Source organism: Humulus lupulus, chromosome 9, assembly GCF_963169125.1.
Source record: "Humulus lupulus chromosome 9, drHumLupu1.1, whole genome shotgun sequence".
Taxonomy (NCBI): Eukaryota; Viridiplantae; Streptophyta; class Magnoliopsida; order Rosales; family Cannabaceae; genus Humulus; species Humulus lupulus.
This window is the reverse complement of record NC_084801.1, coordinates 32,510,286-32,529,113: the sequence shown is the minus strand read 5'-3', so window position 1 is coordinate 32,529,113 and position 18,828 is coordinate 32,510,286. Positions and strand designations below refer to the sequence as shown.

The window sequence follows — 18,828 nt, the reverse complement described above, 5'->3', positions numbered from 1 at the left end:
CTTGCCATAAATTTTTTCTTAAATTTTTAATTTTTAATGTATTTTTTAATATGTTAATACAAAAATATTAGATCTTTTCTATTATTTAAAAATGTGTTTTTTGAAATAGGATATTTTTGGTATTTGATCTTTAAAAAATAGATATTTTCTACAAAGATTAAAATTCAAATTTAAAAATAGGTTAACTAATTAATTTTAAGTATTTTAAAATATTAAAATATTATAATTAAGTTATCAGATATTATAGATATTTTTTTTAAATACTTGATATTATTTTATAATCTTTTATTTTAAAATAATAATATCTGATTATTCTATAGATTTTAATATTTAAATAATTTGAAATTCGAAAATTTGTTGACTAGATATTTTTATAGATATTTGAATTTGTTTAACTGTTTAAGATATTTTTTTTCAAAAACAGCTAATGATATTTGTTTTAAAAATTTATAACTCATTAAATTTTTTAAAATATCACGTTTTGCAAACCAATAGTAAAATATTTTTTTAATAAATGGGATCTAAATTGATAAATCGTATTTAAATTAAATTAATATTTTTCAAAATGACCTAAACTAAGTTGATTGTTGATAAATAAAATTTAAATTAACTTTTGTTAATTGTTATCAATTTCTTTTAAATTGACTTATTTATTTTTGTAAATATTTAGTTAATTCAAATTTTGGATAAATTCTAGAATATTAATTGTGGTATTTTTGCAAATGAAATAATATGTGGTATTTTTACATAAATTCATAGACTTGCTCATATATTAATATGATTAGGCCCATCCAATTATAACATGTCTGTTTGTTCTATTTTTGCAATTGGGCTTAGATGCATATAGTGGGCCATATGTTTGCTTAATATATGAATTTTGCTAAATAAAACATTCATAAAATGATAGGTTTTATTTGGGCCCATTAAACTTTACATTTTCTAATATATGAATTTTGCTAAATAAAACATTCATAAAATGATAGGTTTTATTTGGGCCCATTAGAAAATGTAAAGTTTAAATTCCTCTCTTGTGGGTGGTTCCACTTGTGAAGGCATATTTGTTTTACATGACTATAGTGGGTCTAATCAATTAATAAAAATAATGTTTAAATTCCCGTCTTTTTGACCTTGTATGGAAGTATGGGGGCTTTAGTAGTGGGAACGACATACTGGACCCAGCCTTCCTCCATACAAGCTCAATTGTTAAGGCATATTTGCCTGAGTTGGACTTAATTGTATAGTTTCATTATAATAGTTAAACCAAAGTATTGGTTAGCAACAAATTAATTCTAATTTGATTGAACTTGTTTCAATGTGACACTTTAGAATTAATAGAAGATTATAGGACTTTGCTTTTAAAAAAATTCATTTTACAATTTTTTGGAGAACCATAGTCATTAATTTTTGAAAAGTAATAATAAAAACACTATTTATTTTTTAAGTATTGGTTAGCAACAAATTAATTCTAATTTGATTGAATTTGTTTCAATGTGACACTTTAGAATTAATAGAAGATTATAGGACTTTGATTTAAAAAAAATTAATTTTATAATTTTTAGGAGATCCATAGCCATTAATTTTTGAAAATTAGTAATAAAAATACTATTTTAATTATGATATTATTTTAAAAATTACATCCGATCTTCATCGTTAGTTTAACAAGGTCAGTAGCTTAATGGGGCATCGAGACACTTTGATTCGCCCCCTACGGAAGGTGTTCATTAGCTATTTTGACAATGTTAGATTTTGAAAGATAGATAATTATAGATCAAATTCTACTAGAATCACCCCTACGGTGACTTCTAGGACTAAATCTATGGTTATCGAAACCATGGGCCTAGCTCATAAAATAAGAGATTTTGTTTTCTTATTTTGATCGAATAGTATGTTGTTAATAATGTTGTCCATTATTAAATGAGTTTACAACTCTATTTAACTAATGATATTTTTTGAATCACGCCAACTAGAACATGCATATCATAGAATAATTAAAAACCTAAATAAATAGAGATATGATTATTTTTGTATTTTTTTTTCCATATCTTACATATTTATGGTATATGTTGTGATATTTCTTGAAATTAGAGTGGATAGAAGTTTTACTGAGAAAATGTGAATAATTTATATTTTATTGATTACTCGTAGTTTTAAGTATGGTTGTCTCTACTCCCATCCTTTCTCAACTTTTGATGGAGAAACTCACTATTGAAAACTTCCTTAAGTGGAAGCAGAAAATCAACATAGTGTTGATTGGTGACAATTCCTTATGAGCGTTGGCAGGTGGCTAATAACAAGGCACGGTACTACATGTTGACAAGTATGGTCGACACTTTTAAGAAAAAGATGGTGAATGTCGAGACGGCCTATGAAATCATGGATTAGCTCCAAGACATGTTCAGTGCAAAGTATGTCCAGACATGTTTTGAGGCCACCAAAAAATATGCCAATGCTCGGATGGCACCATCTCAGCACGTTCGTGATCACCTGATCAAGATCACCAACTACTTTCAGGAAGCTTAACTGCATGGAGCAATTATAGACAAGGAGACTCAAGTCAGCTTAATCCTCAACAGTCTCTCTCTAGCTTTCCTACCGTTCACCACATACTATGTGATGAATAAACTGAACTATGATTTGACGCAGCTCATAAATGACATTCAGACTTTCGAGTCTATCGTGGGTGGACCAACTAAGGGAGGAGAAAACAAGACTACTGCTACTGCTGCTGATCCAGCTAAGGCTGAAGCTAACCTAGCTTCATCCTCGAAAGCTGGAAACAAGAGGAAAGGTGGACAAAACACCAACCCTGGGACTGCAAAGGCTGCAAAGACGTGTGAACAACCAAGTGCACAGAAGCCTAAGGGGAAGAAAAAGAAAAACAAGAAAGGTAAAGGTAAATGTTTTCACTACAAAGAGAAGGGGCATTGGAAACAGGATTGCCCTAAGTTTCTAGCAGCGAAAAACAAAGGTAATGATTATAGTTCATTTATCTTATAAACATGTGTTTTAGAGAATGATAAATATGTTTGGATTACTTATTTTGGATCTACTAACCATGTTTGTAACTCTTTTCAACTTCTTAAATCATGGGAGGAAGCAGATGAAGGAACCTTAAAGCTTAGAGTTGGGAACAGAGCATTCCTTATGGTCCAAGCTAGAGGAAGAGCTCGCCTGAAGTTCGGAAATAAATATTTCATTTTGAACGATGTATTTTTTATTCCAGATTTTAGTAGAAATTTAATTTCAGTTTCCATGTTGCAATTAGAACAATTTGTTATGACTTTCACAAGTTCTAATATATCTATTTCTTTCAATGGATCACATTTCTCTATTGCATGTTTGGAAAAGGGGCTTTATATTCTGGGACCTAACGAACCCCTCATGCTTAATAATGATTTAGTCAAAGTAGCTAAACCTAGGACCAATAAATGTCAATGGACCGATAACGATAACATGACGTATTTATAGCATTTAAGACTAGGTCACATTTGCTATGATAGGATTCAAAGACTTACAAAGGATGGGCCTTTGAGGGAACTCGCGTTAAGTGAATTACTTGTCTGTGAATCTTGTCTAGAAAGAAAACTGACCAAGCGTCCATTCTCTTCAAAGGGTTATAGGGCCAAAGAACCACTTGGACTTGTTCATTCAGATGTTTGTGGGCCTTTCAGTGTACAAGCTAGGGGTTGTATTGAGTATTTTGTCACTTTCATTGACAATTACTCTAGATACTAATGTCTTTACCTAATGCATAGGAAATCAGAAACATTTTCAAAGTTTTAGGAATTCCTAGCTTTGGCTCAGAACCAATTAAGTAAAATGTTAAAGATCTTACGATCTGATAGGGGTGGAGAATATTTGGATATGCAATTCCAAGATCATTTAACTGAACTTGGGATTTTATCACAACTTACTACCCTGGGTACTCCGCAACAAAATGGTGTAGCGGAACGCCGAAATAGAACTTTATTAGAAATGGTTAGATCCATGCTTAGTTACTCTACTCGGCCAACTTCATTTTGGGGACATGCAATTGAAACTGTGAACAACATTCTAAATGTCGTACCGTCCAAATAAATCCCCAAAAAACCTTTAGAATGCTGGAATGGTCACGAACCTAGTTTACGTCATTATAGAATGTTGGGGTGTCTCACCCACGTCCTAAGGAAAAAGGAAGGACAGATAGAACTACGAACCAATGTTTGCATGTTTGTTGGCTATCCTAAAGGCACTCAGGGTGGACTTTCCTATAGTCGTTCAGAAAAGAAAGTGTTTACTTCTACGAATGCTACTTTTCTTGAAAATGACAATGTCCAAAATATCAAACCGCACAACAAAGTAGTTTTAGAGGAGATGGTTGATGAATTGAATCCAACCAATGTTCCATCATCATCAACACAAGTTAATGATGAAATTCTCACTCTTCATGTCCAACCGACACAAGTCGATTTAAACTAAGAAAGTACCACCGTTCATGAGCAAATAGTCACAGAGTCTCGTCGTAGTGGGAAGGTTTCTAGGAACCAAGCTCACTATGGTTTGGATGGTGAAACCAATATGGTTGTTGGTGACACTAGTAATGATGATCCATTGTCTTTGAAACAGGAAATGGCTAGCCCTGAAAAGGAACTATGACTCGAAGCCATGAAACAGAAAATGGAGTCTATGTACTCAAATTCTGCCTAGGATCTTGTGGAAGCACCTAGTGACTTTAGGGCCATTGTGTTCAAGTGGATCTACAAGAAGAAATGAGGTGTTGATGGATATATCGAAACTTATAAAGCTCGATTAGTGGCAAAGGGTTATACCCAAAGAGAAGGTGTAGAATACGAGGAAACTTTTAGTCTTGTAGCCATGCTCAAGTCCATTTGCATCCTCCTATCCATAGCAGCCGCTCTCGACTATGAGATTTGGCAAATGGACGTCAAGATGGCTTTACTTAATGGGAAGCTTGATGAAGTCATTTATATGGATCCGCCAGAAGGATTTAATGTAGCTGGACAATAAGGAAAAGTTTGCAAGTTGAATAGGTCCATTTATGGACTTAAGAAAGCTTATCGTTCTTGGAACCTTAGGTTTGATGAAACAATCAAAACCTCTGATGTTGAACAAAATATTGATGAGCCTTGTGTTTACCAACTGAAGGAAAATCAAATAGTTGTATTCCTAGTTCTTTATGTTGACGATATCTTACTCATTGGAAACAATATTAAGAAATTTTCAGATGTGAAGAATTGGCTTAGCACTCAATTCTAGATGAAGGATTTTGTTGAAAAAAGTTATGTTCTAGGTATCCGAATCATTAGGGATAGAAAGAACAAACTCTTAGCTCTATCTCAAGCAGCTTACATTGATAAAGTGGTTGAACGTTTCTCAATGAAAAATTCCAAGAAAGGATGTCTACCGTCCCGCCATGGAATTCATCTTTCAAAGAAGCAGTCTCCCCAGACTCCTGAAGAGGAAGATGCAATGAGAAAGGTGCCTTACGCATCAACAGTTGGAAGTCTGATGTATGCTATGTTGTCTACTAGACTAGATATTTACTATGCAATGGGAGTAGTGTGCAGGTATCAGTCAAACCCAGGACCTGAAAATTGGATAACAGTTAAACATATTCTGAAGTATTTAAGGCGGACTAGGGATTATATGTTAGTCTACAAGAGTGGTATTTTGAACCCTGCAGGCTACATCGATTCAGATTTTCAGACTGATGTCGATGATAGAAGTCTATTTTTGGAATGGTGTTTACTCTAGGGGGTGGAGTTGTGATATGGAGAAGCGTAAAGCAGTCTGCGATCTCAGATTCCACCATGGAGGCTGAATACATAGTTGCGTCTGAGGCAGCTAAGGAAATAGTTTGGCTAAAGAAGTTCTATTCAGATCTTGGTGTTATTCCAGATATGGATAAACCACTTGTGTTGTTTTACGATAACACAAGAGCGATAGCCAACTCAAAAAACCTCGAAGTCACAAGAGGAATAAGAATATAGAAAGGAAGTTTCACATAATTAGAGAATATGTGGCCAGGGGAGATGTGAAGGTTATGAAGATTGCATCTGAAGAACAGTCCTGCAGATCCATTTACAAAGATACTACCAGAAGCTACATATATTAAACATATAAATAAATGGGATTGGTAGAATTAAGGCATTTGTTGCAATAAGTGCAAGTGAGAGTTTGTTAGGGTTTTATGCCCTAATAAAAATCCAATTTCTTTGTATTCTCATTTTATTATAAATAAAAGAATATAAATCATATTTTGACTTGGTCAATCACGTTGCTCACATATTTTATTTTGATGATTATTTGTTTAATATAAACTTCTATTAAATCCCATGCATATAGCTAATCATATTTATAGTGACGTAATCACAATCGATACTTGTGATTATATTTTCAAAATAAGTTAGTCCTAAGATTAGTTAGTGCATAGGATTTACACTGACTTGTAAATCTACGATATAATCTACTTACACATTGTAGTGTTATGTTCTTTCCAAAACATTAACAAAATAGATAAAATCAGATGTATTTGTTACATCGGACTAGACCGATATTGACAGTAGATAGGATAAGTAAAAATATCATTATTATCTATTATAGTCATATCATATAGTTGACCACAGGTAAATTCAATCTCAATTTTGAGTGGTTAGTATTCTAACTCAGTGTATTATATGAGTTCTTTGACTTGTTCGTTACTAGCTTACCCTATGGAGTAACCCATACTTACATCTTGGGAACTCAGTAGTATAATTGAGTGGGAGTGTTAATCATAGATATGAACATCTATAGCTTCTGATAAAGAAGTAAAATGATGGTTTCCTTTTAGTTTGGTTCAAGGTACTAAATGATAGAGATCTCATTTCAGTAATTAATATTAGTTTACTGAAATATCATTTACAAGGAACTAAGTGTTTTAAGGATAAAAGGCAATGAAGGGTAAAACGATATTTTAGTCCCATCTCATTGTAGACCAACTATAGAGGATTCAGTGATAATTAAGGTTGTAACAATGGATAACTAATAACGTATCTATATTGCTTATAGAGTGTTCTAAGAATTCAAGAGTGCAATTTCGAGTCTTTAGTCGAGTCACGATGAATTAATAAGTTAGTAAATTTATTTATTAAATTTATGATAACTTATTAGAGATTGATTTTATAGGCCCATTGTCCCCACTATACATTGGATAAAATTATCTAGATAGTCTCAATTAATTGATTTAATTATCAATTAGAATTATCAAAGTTCACTAGGTCAATTTAGGATAGTTTCATATAGTTATGCAATTTAAAGAAGAAAAGAGATTTTAAGGCAGATTTATAAATTAAGACAAATTGGTGTCTAAATTAATAAATAAGTTTAAATCAATGTTTTAATTATAAATAATTAATTTGATAAACGATTTAAATAATTATTTAATTTATTAATCAATAGAAAATAATACAGGCCTTCATTTTAAGTCCAATGGGCTTATAATTAAATGGGAAATTTCACGGGCGTAAAGCCCATGAGAATTTCGACCTAATAGCTGATATTATGTATTATTTTATTGGTTTTTCAATTAAATAAATGACCTAATTGAGCCTATAAAATGAATGCTAAGTGAGAGTTGAAGAATAGATGAACAGAAGAACATAACATATAGGTTTGCTGCTCTAGGTTTTTAGATTCTACCTACAGGAAAAGTTCTTTTCTAAGCCTCTAAATTCTCTTCTCTTCTTCTGTTTGTATCTATCTCATGTGTTGAGAATTGCCCACTCTAGTCTAGGCGATTCTAAGGACTCTTTGGATGACTTTGAAGTAAATTGAAGATCGGTTCAGTTTCTTGGTGATACCTTGCGACAGAAAGGATTCAAGGATTGATGGGATTTTTGATTCAAGGATTGATTTAAAATTTAAAATAATTATTTTAAATTGATTAAATTAAATTTGAAATGAAGAATAATAAGGTAAGTAGGGGAAAATTTTAGGTGTAATGATGATTTTGGGGTAAATATGTAGAAAAGTTTGAGTAAAAAGTTGGCATTTTTGTCAAAGGGGACAAGGGTACATTGGGCATTTGTTGGGCTCAAGAATGGAAGTGTTGGTGGGCTGTGGCAGGTGCTGGATGTTGGGCCAGCTGAAGGCAGGGTGGCGGGCTGGGCTATGGCTCACGCGGGTGGGTGCAACAGGCGGGTGGGATGCTGGAGAAAGGAGTCTTCGGGCTGGCCTAGTGGATCCACAGGCTGGGCCAGAGGCTGGGGGCAGCTGCTGGGAACGTGGGACAGCTGGGGTCTTGGTGGCGTTTGGCTGGCTTTGGGTGGCCTTGGAGGAGTCTTCGGGCTGGGCTTCTGGAGGCAAGCCCAACAGCTGGGAAGATTGGAGTGGTTGGGTGCTGGTGCTGGGCGAATGGGTGAAGGAGTGGGGCAGCTTATGAGTCAAGTGGGCCTGGGCTGGTGGAAGCATGAACTTGGTTATGGCATTTTAAAAATCCCATTTTTCCTTTCTTTCTTTAGCTTTTTATCCTTTTTTTTTTCAAACAAAAACATACCACAAATTCCCTAACAAAATAAACATAAAATAAATCATAATAAAATATTTTCACTATAAAATAAATCAAGTTAATTATTTGAAAATACTAATTATAACTTAATTTATATTTAATATTTATGTTCAATAATACAACATATTTTTTTACCTCAAACTAAACAACAATAATTTAAATAATTAACTACAACATTTTACAACAAAATAACTATAAAAATACACAAAAATATATAAAATCAAAATAAACCTAATAAATTCAAAATTACTTAAAAACTTAATAAATCAATTAAAAACTCAAGAACTAAGCAACAATTAGCATAAAAAATGTGGTAAAATAACTCTATTTTGTAGAGTTATCATTATAAAAACTGAAGGAAGGACTAATACATTCTATTGCGTATAATGTAAGTATTCTTATCATTATCTATGTTTAAATTCAATTATAGAAACAAGTTCTAGGTTGTCTAATATTAAATTTTTTAATATAAGATTTACATGAAAATAAACAAGATCATGTATAAGTTTTCCCAATAGTTATGTGGTGTTTATTGGTAGGTTTAGCTTGGGCCTAAGTTCAAAAACTGATTTGTAGAGTCTTTTGCCTTTGATTGCCATGATTTTGAGGTTAAATGTCAGATTGTAGGAAAGCTTGAGTTTTAAAAACTCAAGATTGTGGTTATTGGAATTTCTAGGTTTTTGAGTGTTTTGATGATGTTTCTGGGTTCTTGCGCACTTGGGTAACTTATATTTGGGTCAATTTTTTTTTCAAATCTAGTTGAGAACATGAATTGATGAGTTTTGAGGGTCTTAGGTTGATTTAGGCCGATTTCGGGTTGGAGAAATCGCAGAAAAAGAAACCCTGAATTATGGGTTTGCGTTGTGGCGCCCCTGTGCTAGAGGTGGGCATGTCTGCTTTGAAGCAGGGGATTTTTGGGTGACTCTGTTGCTTCTGGGCGTAGCAGTGCTAGGGGGTAGTGCCCCTGCATTAGTGCCACTTCAGGATATGTTTTTTCTTTAAGTTTGGGGAAAAGCTCGGGGGATAGTTCCATTACCTGGATTGGTGGAATTGGAACTCGCGAGAGCCAGGGAGTAGTCCTCTACACGGGACTCGAGGTAAGAAAATTTGCATATGGACATAGAGTTGATTGTTTGCTATGTATATTAGGAATTTTTTTTTAGGATGATTGATACGATCTATATTCGGCTTGTTGGCAAGCGTGTGTATTGCAAGTCATCGACAAGCGTGTGTAACGCAGGTCGTTCGCCAATGTTGTGTTTCCAGGGCCATGTAAATGATTCATGTGGTTGGAATGAATATAATTTTAAACTGTGAAACGTGTTTACGATTTATATGATGGAAATGAATGTATTTATTATCTGTGAACGTGTGGTTATTGATCATGATTGATTGAATATTTCTTGTGCCTTGTGGGGTTTTCTTGTTGGGCGTTGGCTCTTCGGTGCTCTATGGTGCAGGAAAGGGCAAGCTAGAGTTGAACCAGCCATGAGTTGGAGGGTTTTAGAGCGGTTCTTACATTTTTGGATTGCTTGACCACCACGGTCATGTTATCTTGAGGAAGTTAGAACATTAGTTCAGTTTTTCCGCTTAGGTCGACTATTTTTTGTAATGTATAATGTAAGTCTTTAGTTTATAAACTTTTGGGATCCCGTGTATATATTCAAACATTTTAATGAAAAGTTTATTTTCAATTTGAAAAATTTTTAGTACCTAAACTATCATTTAATTTTAATTACACTTTTGAGTCCAAATGACTTGCTTAATGTATTAGGCACTATTTTAAACACATGGTGTAACAATCGTAAATTAGTAAGGCATTAAACTTGCAAAATGACCAATCTGAGTCTACAAATTTTTCATAGCTACCATTGTTTCATTCATGAACTGATTCAATACATAAGATTGTGCTTCAGGTGATTTCATTATAAGTTACTGTTGTGATGGTCTAGCCTCTGGCTAATAAAATCCAAGAGGAGGCTATTTATTGGAAAGACTGTTGGGGCTGTGGGAAAGGTTGCTGGTTTTTTTGAAAAGGCTGTTGTGCTCCTTGATTATTTTTCCAAGAGACGCTATGGTGATTCCTCCACCCTTAGTTGTAGGACATCGAATAAGGGTTATTGGCTGGCCTTGGAAAATTTTCTAGGGCTTGTACTTGTTCCATAGGAAAATTATTCATATCCATTGCAGGATACTGATTGAGTGGATGAGCACTCCCACACATTTGACATAGATTCTGTAGTATCATGGTCTGGGCTGAGATGTTGTTCTATTGTAACTACTTTGTCAAGGATTCCACTTGAGCTGTAAGCATAAAGATGGCATCTAATTCAAGTATCCCATCCACATTCTTTGTATTTTCTCGCTCATTAAGCCATTGTTAATTATTTATGGACATCTCCTCCAGTAGTTCATATGCTTCATTAGCACTCTTGCTCATGAAAGCACCCCCTATTGTTGCATCAATGATGGTGCGAGAAGTACCACCGAAACCAATGTTATAGTTGTGGACCAACATCCACTTCTCAATCACATGATGGGGACACTTCTTTAAAAACTCCTTAAACCACTCCCAATCATCATAGCAAGACACCCCATCATTCTGATGGAAATTATTGATTTTGGCTCTCAAATTTGCAACCTTTGTTGGAGCAAAATACTTGGCAAGGAACTTTTGAGCTAGTTCATCCCATGTAGTCATTGAGTTGGGTTTCAACGAAATTAACCAACTCTTAGCTCAATCTCTTAAGTAATTTGGGAATAGTCTCAGTCGAATTGCATCATCACTCACCCCATTCATCTTAAACGTTGCACACAACACTAAGAAATTGGTTATGTGCAAGTTTGGGTCCTCAGTAAGTAATCCACCATATTGAATGGTGAATTTCTCACTTGATCTCAAAATTGTTAGCAACAACTATAGGATGTCTAATCAATGAATGCACTTCCGTGACAGTGGGAAGTGCGTAATCTCTTAACGTCCTTGCCCTTTGTTTATCAAGGACCTCAGCAGCTACTGCCCCTTGTGCATTATTGGTGGCATTGTTCATTGCATTCCCTTTGTTCTCAGCCATGGTAGTCTCCAACCTCTTCATCTTTCGATTATGTCTACCAGTTTTTTCTATTTAAGGAATCACAGGTAGTATTTCACGTCGTTTAACATGTCGCATAAAGCAATACTTCTTGAAATCAAAGGATTAAGACACCAACCAAATAAGAACAATATTAAACAAACCAAGTTAGAATAAAAATGAACTATTTTGATATTAATAAAACATTCCCCAACAACAGTGACAAAAATTTGTTGTGGATTTTCAATGCGCAAGTATACGCAATCGTAACAAAGTAAGTTAGTGAAGTGAAGTGTCAAACCCACAAGGATGACTACTAATTCCCAAGAAGTAACCCTTATTTCTAATTGGTTTAGCGAAAATAAAAGCGTAGAAAATACTAAACTAATTTAAATGTAATAAATCTCAAGAATGTAAAATAACTCAAACAAATACAAATACTAATTCAATGGATCAAATATAGGGTAATTAACTTCATCAATTATCCATCCTATGATTTTCTCATATAATTTCTAGAATTCTTATCTCTATTGTGATGGCAAATTTATAATTTCACATTATATTCACTCTCTACGATATGAAAACTGTTTACATCTCTGTGGTAAATTAAACATATTGCAGGCTTTAAACATACAATCCCTAAGCTACACAAATCATATGAGTACTCTCTTCTAATATTAAACATTATGGGATTAGGGAGGAGTTCTTGGTGCGCCTCTGGCTAGAGTTGAAGAAAGCACACCGTAGTGTGCATGGCCTCAGAGCAGGAGCCAGTCCCACTTGATGGCCGCAGCTACCCTACCATTACACCAGTACTTCATCAACTTGCTAAAGTGTGTGGTGTTCGCTCCCTTACAACTTTCCCCAAACGGATATCGGGTCCTCGTGGGCCTATATGTCCTATACCGGAGAAGGAATTGGCCAGAGCCTTCTCCAACTGAGGTCTTGTACCTTTACAGCTTCCGTACCACGCCAAGGAAGAAGCAAAGTGACCTCAACGAGTACTACACCTTTATGTAGTATACCAACCCAAACTTGATGTACAAGGCTCCCCACCTCAACGAGAGCAATGCATGCACTACTACAAAAAAGACTTTTTAGGACTCGCGGGGCGCGAGTCCTCTATTTGAGAGCCTTAAAAAACTGGAGTTTTTTAGGACTCGCGTTGCGAGTCCTAAAAACAATGTGAGTCCTAAAAGAATGTTTTTTAGGACTCGCATATGTTTTTTAGGACTCGCATTGCAAGTCCTTAAAATTTTTATTTTTTATTTTTAAAAAATTAATTTGTGGGTTTTGAATCCGGTGGCGGGGATCCGGCGACGGTGGCGGCTCCACCATTAAAAGGTGGTGGTTCAGAAAACAAACTATTGGGTTTTAAAGCCCAAGAAGCAAGGAGTATGGTGGTGGTGGTGGTTTAGCTCGTGGTGGCATGAGGTGGCCGGAATATGCTCGGAAAGTTTGGGAGAAACCCATGAACGACCGAACTTCAAGTGCTTTGTTGAGGGCCTTAGGCCGCACGTGAGGTCACCATCTCTGGGGGTCGGGGGTTTCGGGGGACGGTGCTTCCATTGGACCGGCGCGTGGCGGTGGCCGGAGGTGGGACGGCGGCGTTCAGCGGTGGCACTTCGGGAGAGAGGGAGAGAGAGAAAGAACTTTGGGAGAGAGAGAGAGGGAACCGAGGAGAGAGAGTGAAAATGTGGGCTGTGTGATGTTTTTAGTTTTTTTTTAATATATAATAATAAAACTTTTGTTAAAAAAAATTGGAGGGAATTCGAAAATTTTCAAAATTCAAAATTTTATGATACACATAAGTTTTTAGGACTCGTGAAGAATGTTTTTAGGACTCGCTCCAGTTTAACATTCTTTTTGCGAGTCCTTAAAAACTCTAGTTTTTTAAAATTCAAAATTTTATGATACACATAAGTTTTTAGGACTCGCAATGCGAGTCCTAAAAACATTCTTTTAGGACTCGCGTTGCGAGTCCTAAAAAGTGCAAGAGGTGTTTGTTTAAAAATAAAAACTCAAAGTTTTAGGACACACATAGCTTTTAGGACTTGCTCCGCGAGTCCTAGAACAAATTCTTTAAGGACTCGCATTTATGTGAGTGTCCTAAAAAGGTGTTTTTGTAGTAGTGATGGGACTACAAAGACCCTTATTTTTCACCAGTGGTATCCCGACACAGACCAGGCCAGGCCTACTCTCATACTTGAGTTCTCTAAGGTTGGTAAGTACCTTCGACTCTTTTGAGCTTTGTACTCCCATTTTTGTAACTCCACCAATACTTAGTAGTTTCTATTGTATAGGTCCTTTCCGACGAACCCCCTACATTAAAGCATACAAGGATCACACTCAGGAGATGAAGGGTCTCCCAGAAGTGGAGCTAGAATTCAACCAACTTGTCATAGAGAAGAATCTGATTGCTGCGGGCTTCTCCGAGTAGGACAGCGCATCAGTAACTTGGACCAGACCAAGTATAGGAATTCCAACAAGTCCCACGAGCAGGCTACCCGCCATATAACCTATATGGATGGACAGGCCATTAAAATATTTAACCAGAAGCTATTGGAGGAGTGGTTCGAGAACGCTCAAGGTTTCCAAACAGCTGAAGAACTCGAGAAGACTAGGAGCTTGAGGAGGAGCTTCAGGCGGGGATAGAGTGCTCCTTCCTTAACCAAGGTAGATCCCCAATTATTGTTTATAATGCTAGAAAAGTAGGAGACAGGGTAAGCCCTAAGCATGTGTGGGTGTCTCCTTCACTCCTATAGTGTGGGCTCACATCAAATCATCCCTGGACTACGGAGGAATTCCAAGATTACCGGGATCTGATCGACGTCTACCTCCCCCGTTCATGAAGAAAGTTGGCTCCGCGAGGATTCTTACCCCTGTACAACATGACGTCTTTCCACGCGTACTGGTTTTGTCTATATGGGGATAACACTACCCAAGAGATGGGTAGGCTAGTAAAGGAGTTTGAACACTCCATTCTTCTACCAGAAGACTCATTTAGTGGTGGGTTTCCCAAGGAGCTCACGCGCTCTTGACATATCTTTTACTTTTCGCACATCAATACTTGTCTTCTCATAGTTTTAGACTAACCATGTTTTCTCCTTTCGCAAATCAAATGGGCATGGTAGACTCCTCTAATGACCCAAATTTCCTAATAAGTCTTAGGGCCTTGATTAGGGGGCTAGGATGGCAAATCTTGGAATTATATGATATTTATGTGTATCATTATATGAGTATGTGAGTTATATCATAATATGACTTGATATGCTTGTTTAGGTGTATAAAATTTGCATGTGAACCCATTTCTGATTCATTGGGTGATTTTCATATTTTGGCCATTTCGGGTATATTTGGCATATATGTGGCATGTGTGTGGTGCTTCATTATTATTTGGTTATGCTAGGGTTACTCAGGACGAGACGATCCTAGGAGGCAAGCTAGTGGGAAAGTCACAATGAGATTCATACTTGACTCGGAGTGAGTCAAGGGGCATTTTGGGTATTTAGTACATTACCAGGTTATTGGGTAATGGGAATAAATATTTGATGATAAATTGGGAGTTAGTGAGATCAGGGGAAAATTCTAGCAATTTTGACTATTTTACCCATGGGGGCATTTTCGGGCCCCAAGCATTAAGATTTGCGTGAGGTTACTTAAGCGTGAAGTAACCTGTTGTAATTATAAAAGAACGTTCAGAATGTTCTCTCTCCCTCAAAGTTCCATTTTCGACACCCGATCACATTTTCGAAGGAAACTTGAGTTCTAGGACTTAGATTCAAGCGAGGATCGAGGCATAGCGATTCCAGGGAAGAATAGAAGTTTATTAGCGAGAGGATTTAGCAAGGGACGGCATAATCAAAGGTAATTTAAGCTTTGAATTATGAGTTTATTCGATGTTCTTGGTGCTCTTTAGTTTTACAAACTCAAGACTTGGATTATGAGTTCCTATGGAGATTTAGAGTACTTGATGTTGTTATAGTGTTGCTATGCTATTGGGTGAATATTTGGGGATCAAAATATTGATTGGAGGGGGTAGGGACCCGTTGGGGTCAGATTTGGAGATTCGAAGCTCAAAGAACACGAAGTTGAGAACCAAGAATTCTGGTTTAGGCACTGTAGCGCTAGGGTGGTAGCGCTACATCGCTAGGTGCTCTATCTTTGGGGGATTTTGAGTCTGGTTGTAGTGCTGTAGCGCCACACAGCCTTCAAAAATTGGTTTTTTGGTACTTTTTGGGGTTTTGACGCGAGGGCTCGGGGGATGATTCCACCACCTTGTTTGGTGGGATTGGAGGTCCCGAGAGCGCTGGATTAGTCCCGGGATTAGGTTTTGGGACTTGAACTCATTGAAACACCGTTTATGGTTGTGACTAGGTTTTCGCTAGGGGATTGCAAACAGGATCGTACTTGAGGGTTTTTCATTGGTAACCTGTGTTTGGACCAAAGGTAAGAAAACTACACCCAGTATGTGATGCATGTGATGCATAAGATACATGAGATTAGGGCATTGCATGAATGTTGAATATGAGATTGATCAGAGCTTGAGTCTCTGTATTTGGGCATGATTATAATTATGCTTCTGATTATTGATTAAGCATGCTAAATGCCTTATATCTGAATGTAGAGTCCAAGAACTTTACTTAGCTAAGTTAGATAGTAGTATTATAGTAATTATAGTATTATCTTTATAACTGTGGATTTTTGGTTCAGACCGAGATTTATTTGGACACTCATAGTAGTACTTGTAGATTTTCTAAGTTTAACCTATAGTTTAAGAATATTAATGTTAACCTAAGGTTTGATTAATATGGCTGATATTGAGGAAAATATTTATTATACTATAAGGTTTAGATAAGAACCAATAGGATTTTAAGCACATGTTATGTATGGGTGATTAAGGATTAAGTATTTTGAGGATTAAATTTAATAAGGGTAAAGTTTGAATGTTCTAAGGTCAGTCAGCAGCTTTGAATACGTTTGAGGGCTTAGTCAAGGCTGTTTACTCAATTTGAATTAAGCTAACAATGTGTAATTTCGTGTTTAAATAATCAGCGAATGTCGATATATCGCAGCACGTAGATACGGAAAACACGAAACGATGCACGTTTGCCTCGGGCATAATGGTCCAGGCGATATATCGCCTATAGGGGGCGATATACCGCCTCCTTTAGCATATTTTGAATGTTTTTGAATTCGTTTTCCATTCAACCATTCAACCTCTTGATAAGTCCAGCACCTTTTTGAACGAGTCTTCAGCCTCTGCTGAACGATAATTCAAATTATTTTCACTTAAAAAGCTATTATTTTTATTCAAGTTAAATTAAGATCCTTTCATTCCTAAACTCTATAAATAGGACCTAGTACCCAGCCATTATTCACCTTTTACTCTAAGTTCAGAGGCTGCAAGTTGCTAGGTGAGTGTAAGAGTGTAAACACTTGGGTGGGGAAATCATAAGCTTAATCAGCATAAGCTTATCAAACACTTGGGGAAGTAAGGTTTCATAGTGTTTCGGTTCGAGGTTTAGATTGGTCTTACAAGTCTTCAAGGTAATTCCACACTCTAGTTCATTGGTATTATTTTCTTTAAGTTCTCATAATCTTTTACCAGCCTTCTAACCTTATTCTTATTTTGGTTAGGAAATCTAAGAACTTGCACATAAGTTTTTGGTAAGTATGTTTCTCAATGGTTTAGTCCTTCCATTCCTTTCATTTCTCTTCTTCATTATACTCACTCTTTTTCAAATGGTTCTTAGGAGTGTTCCAAAGTCCCACCTCTGTCCTCGTATCCCGGTATTTTGGTAAGGAAAATAGGATAGAATCTATATGCTATATGCTTATGTTATCTTATATTTTTATGTTATGAAATGTGCTATGTATGTATGTATGTAGACTTGGGCATATGACCCATATGACTAACAAGCCCCAAATAGATTATGGGCATATGACCTGCTTAGCTAGTAGGACCCCACTAATCTAATGGGCATATGACTTGCTTAGTCTATGGGACCCCAAGTAATAATGGCCATTATAGTATGTGTATGATATAAGTGTAATGTTATGTTATGTTATTTTATGTTATGTTATGTTTTTATGTTTCTTATGAAATTTATGTATATGAACTGTGTGTTAGATTTTCCTTGCTGGGCATTAGGCTCATTCCTTTTTGTTTATGTGCAGGAAAATAGTCTTAGTGGCGGGAAAGGTTCTTGGAAGCTTGGAGAATGTGTATTGAGGCGGAATGGATTCAAGAGCTGAGCGTTTCAATTCAAGGATATAGTTTTGTGTTTATGGTTTTTACATGTATTTTTCCGCACTTATTATTTAATCCCTTTTTATTTTAAATTATGTTTTGTTTTTAAAACAATGGGATCCCATATCCTACTTGAGATTTTATGTAAGTTTAACTCTTATTTTTACAAGTTTCTTAATAAAGTTAAGGTATTTTCACTTGTAAGTTTTATTAAGGATTAGTATGTATAGTTTTCGTTAATGGTCCAAAAGTCTAGAGTAGTTGGGTCATTACACTGAATATTTGACATATGATATATGTATGTCTGCATTACCTCATTGAAGAAGCACTGACTTATTAGTCAGGGATCGACATTGGTGTTAGTATTGATTGTGAAGTTGTGACTTATCAGTCAAGATCAGCAGTAGTACTAAGCATTATCATCAGAAGCATGAAATGCTTGACCGACCTTAAGTTTGATGAAAAACAAAAGCGCTTGTCTACTCTAAAGGCTAGTTATTTAGAGGCAAAGCCAAAAGGCTAAGGTGACCTAAATGTCACATGGCTAGGAGGGTATGGGACCTCAGAGATAGACTTATTAGTCATCTATACAGAGATAGACTTATCAGTAATCTATATAGAGACAGACTTATCAATCATCTATTTTGAGAGTGACTCATTGGTCACTTATACAAAGTGTGACTCATTAATCTCCTATCCAGAGTGTGACTCATTAGTCACCTATACAATGTATGAATCATTAGTCACATATTAAGAGTGTGACTCATTAGTCACCTATCTCAGAGAATGGTTATTAGTAAACTATTCACAGATAGACTTATTAGTCATCAACACAAAGATAGACTTATTAGTCATCAACACAAAGATAGACTTATTAGTCATCTATACAGAGATAGACTTATAAGTCATCTACATAAGGGTAGACTTATTAGTTATCTATACAGAGAGACTTATTA

At 35.7% G+C, this 18,828-nt stretch overlaps 1 non-coding gene across 1 annotated transcript; it reads left to right on the top strand.

The window, feature by feature from the left end:
• The first annotated feature begins 11,076 nt into the window (after positions 1-11,076).
• Positions 11,077-11,183, top strand: LOC133802897 (small nucleolar RNA R71). Its single transcript, XR_009877642.1, has one exon. It is a non-coding gene; the product is annotated as a small nucleolar RNA R71 (small nucleolar RNA).
• The last annotated feature ends 7,645 nt before the right edge of the window (positions 11,184-18,828 follow it).